Below are 4442 nucleotides of genomic sequence, written 5' to 3' on the forward strand. Positions count from 1 at the left end.
CATAACCTATTGGTAGAAATATGTATAATTGTTATTAAGATGAAGTTATAATTTCTTAAATGGTACAAAATTTACTTTGATTTCAAATTTAAGGTTTTCATTGGTACAAGCTTTTTATTGATATAAAGGTGAGATGAATATTGTGACTCTCATAGGCATTGTGCCTATATTTAGGAATACATGGCTTAGACCCAGTCCTTCTTTAACTTTTTAAAATGATTTGAGATGGTTAGCCTGTGAGTTAAGGGCCTATAGCAAATTCATGGCTCTGAGTTTATTGTTAGGGTGTTTTCTATATTTTATTTAGCTGAGAAGAGTTAACAAACAATAGTCCAGATTGCCTTACATAGAAGTACCTGTGGCCAAGTTAAAGAAAACAATTGAGTTCAACAACTAATTAAAAATTTATACATCATGATAAAAGAGTTTATTGTAGAAAAAACAAGATGTTTTAATATTTTTTTAAAAGGTCACTTTGTAAGCTGATATTACAAAGCCAAAAGCCTCATCTGTGAAAAGTATTCGGTTAATGAGGGAAGATGGAAGTGTAATGGGGTTCAGAAAGAGAATTGTTATATCAATAATAACTGAAAATATGTTGAGACAGCTATAGCTATTGTGTCACAAAATAGTGCATTGATAAAGTAGGTACTTGCTAAATGATGATAACAACAACAGCAATAATAATGATATAATGGGAGGATAATGATGATGACGGTGGTGGTGGTGATTGGATTGTATTAAGAAAATGTATTTGTTTGTAGTATTTAGCATCTTTAGGAATGCCTACCGAGTATTATAATAAAGGCAAATTTCAAAGCAATCTCTTTCCTTCAAGTACTAAGCAGATATGAGCACCCAGCGTATGCCAAACCTGTGAGATAGAAGAAGACCTTGTCCTTTAGGATCTTCCATTCTGGTAAAGACAATGAACACTTTAACACCATCATGAGCTTGAAATTTATAATACAGTAAAAGAGCAAACCTATGAGAAAAGTCAAAATAGTGTAAGAAAGAGGCTGAGGAGATAACATCGTGAGTGAAGTATTTGCATCATAAGCAAGAGGACTGAGTTAGAGCTCCAGAACACACATAAAAAGATGTATATGGTGATCCATGCTTCCAATCCCTATGTGGAGAAGTAGATAGCTAAGGCTCCCTGATTAGCTTGCCTAGCCTATTTGGCAAGCTCCAGGCCAGTGAGACTCTGTCTCAAAAAACAGAGTGGATGCATCCTAAGAAATGATACCTGAGGTTGTCCTCCTGCCTCCACATGCAAGGATCCACATGTGCATTTATATCTACACACATGCACACACACACACTGGGAGAGAGAGGGGGGGAGAGAGAGAGAGAGAGAGAGAGAGAGAGAGAGAGAGAGAGAGAGAGAGAATGAATTCAAAAAATAGCCTAAATGGGATCAAGCATGCTAGGGGTAGACAGACATACAGACATGCTAGGGAATACAGATAAACACTAGCTTTAAAAAGAAACTAAAGTGGGCATCATTAAGAAGAGTCTCAAGTGAATATCTAGTAATAGTAAAGAAGTTAGCAAATTGTCTTAACCAATAGCATGACAAATATTATCTACAACAGCAGGTGGTCGGTGTTTTGGAAGATGGTAAGAAAAGTTGAAATTAGCAAGAGTAAAGGTAGAAAAATAGTAGAAGCCTGATTAATCAGGCTTATCAGACCTTGAAGGTCACTGGAAGAACTTCAAAATTTTACCAAGTATAGTCTGGGTCCAAGGAATGGCAAAATGCAAATTATATTCCAATTCTTAGTTTCATGGATGTGCTGAGAATGGGTTGAGAAAGGGTATATTTGTTGGGTGTTTCTGTTCAATAATCTATACAAAAATGCAATCTTTAAAAAAAAAGTTTAGCTACCTCTTGAATTCATGAGTAAAAACTGCAAACAACCGTTAGTTGGGCATTCCCTCTGCTCTATGTAGCATTCACTAAGACACTTAGTGGCATTTTTCTGGTGCTTTGGAGAATCTGAACTGGCTTCACCATCTTCTCTAACATTCTTTAAGGTTCACTTGGGACAACTGAAGCACTGAGGACATCTGCATCGCAGTCAATTTTGGCACCTGAATTGGGTCCCAGAGAACGTGTTCTAAGAATCAGCAACCGAAACTGGTCCTTTTTAATACCTAAGCCTAAAAATTGCCATACTGTTGCTTCAATAATATTGTAGAGGCAAAGCAGAAACAAAGAATGCCAGGATTAGAGGAGAAAGGTTGTAGATCCTTATGCACAAGAGATGAGTAACAGATAGTTCATGACAGTACTATAGTCCACCCTCTGGCTATGATTTGCTAACATTACTCCCACTTAAATATACCCATTCACTTCATGTGGTGGTTTGAATGAGAACGGCCTCCCTAAGCCCTTGTATTTGAATACTTGGTCTCTAGTTGATGGATCTGTTTGGGAAGAATTAGGAGGTGTGGCTTTGCTGAAGGAGGAATGTCACCTGGGGTGGGCTTTGATGTTTTTAAAATTCAACTCCAGTTGGAGCTGCAGAAATCGACAGTGATCATGGCCATGTTTGAGCAGATGTGAGCAAAGGTGGGCAAGTTGCTCAAGGGTATTGACAGGTACAATCCTGAGAACTTGGCTACCCTGGAGCGGTATGTGGAGACACAGGCCAAGGAGAATGCCTATGATCTGGAGGCCAACCTGGTTGTCCTGAAACTGTACCTATTCAACACAGCCTTCTTCCAGACCGCTGTCACTGCCCAGATTCTGCTGAAAGCCCTCATCAACATGCCCAACACCGACTTCACTCTGTGCAAATGTATGATCGACCAGGCATATCAAGAAGAGCAGCCCATCCAACAAATCTTGTACCTTGGGGACCTGCTGGAGACCTGCCACTTTCAAGCCTTCTGGCAAGCCCTGGATGAGAATATAGACCTCCTGGAAAGCATAACTGGCTTTGAAGACTGTCAGAAAATTTATTTACCATGTGGTGGGTATCACATACCAGCACATCGACTGCTGGCTGCTGGCTGAGATGCTCAGAGACCTGACTGACAATCAGTTGAAGGTGTGGATGAGCAAGTACAGCTGGAGAACTGCCAAGTCAGGGCAGGTCTTCATCTGCAGCCAGGAAGAGAGCATTAAGCCCAAGCCTCAGTTACCTCAATGTTTCCTACTTGTGGATCAAGATGTAAGCTCTCAGCTACTGCTCAAGCCCTGTGCCTAACTTCCCGCCTACTTCTGTGCTGTCCATGAGAGTCATAGACTCTAACCCTTTAAAAGGGTGAGCTTCAAATTAAATTCTTTTATAAGTAGTGATTTGGTCATGTTGCTTTACCACAATAATATAAAAGTAACTAAGACATTCTTTAAATCCTTATATATAACATCCCCTTATGGGTTCAGGTTGAAATTTAAGGATCTAATATAGATATATTGACTATATTTTCTCAGTCCTTAACTGTAAGATGTCTATCTAAGAAAGGCATGAAATTTTCTTTGATAACATGATGAATGCTCTCACATCAACTTTACAAATTGCAACTTTAGTTTCTTCCTTTCTTCTTTATTCTTCTCACAAACCCTCTTAGTTATAAGGGGTTTTTATTATCTCATTTTAAGAAATGGTCTCACTATATAGTCCAGGCTGGCCATGAGAGACCAGATCTTTTGGGTTCAGACTCCATCTTAAGAGAACCTGACCTAAGGTTGAACTCAAGTTTGCTAACAGGCTGGTACCTAGCACCAGTTTCTAGGTTAGCTTCCAACAAAACCTGCATCTAACAGCAGTTTCCAGGTTATTCCCCAACAAACCTGCACCCCCAGGTTACAAGCCTGCCCCTGGCACTTCACTTCCTAACAACCACCAATCAGGAGAAAAGCAGAAATTATGTTTATGATTTAGCTCCCAGAATAAGTCGATTATGTTAAAGACCATAATGGCCCTCCTCCCCAGTCAGATGAGTATCAGGCTAGATACCCGACTCTATAAATTCTTGCCTAAAACTAGGCTTAGGACTCCACCTTTCTGCTGTGTCAGAGTTAGTGGGGAGCCCAAGTTCAAGCTTGAATAAAGAGATTCTAATGCAGTTACATTGAAATCAGCTCCATGGTGGTCTTTGGGGGTTTATGAAAGTTTTCTGACACAACAGCCTCAGAATTAGAATTTTTATGTTCAAAGCTAATAAGTAGGTCTTAGAATTTAAAAATAGGATTATAAATGAGTACCATATCTATGCTTATTTATAATGTATTTAAAAGTCCATTTTATTAATATCCAACTGCCTTCTAAATACTTAGCCTTATAGATAGATGATAGATAGATAGATAGATAGATAGATAGATAGATAGAGCTCTTACCCTTCAGCAAAAGAAAAAAGAAAAAAAATTCCAGCAGATAGAGGCTACTACAGAGACTACAATTTGACCAAATGCAGAGAATGTGACTGCA

At 38.9% G+C, this 4442-nt stretch overlaps 1 pseudogene; it reads left to right on the top strand.

The window, feature by feature from the left end:
* The first annotated feature begins 2548 nt into the window (after positions 1-2548).
* On the top strand, positions 2549-3218 carry LOC117724674 (eukaryotic translation initiation factor 3 subunit K pseudogene; annotated as a pseudogene).
* Positions 3219-4442: the final 1224 nt, after the last annotated feature.

The sequence above is a fragment of the Arvicanthis niloticus genome, chromosome 20, assembly GCF_011762505.2.
Source record: "Arvicanthis niloticus isolate mArvNil1 chromosome 20, mArvNil1.pat.X, whole genome shotgun sequence".
In the NCBI taxonomy this organism is placed as follows: Eukaryota; Metazoa; Chordata; class Mammalia; order Rodentia; family Muridae; genus Arvicanthis; species Arvicanthis niloticus.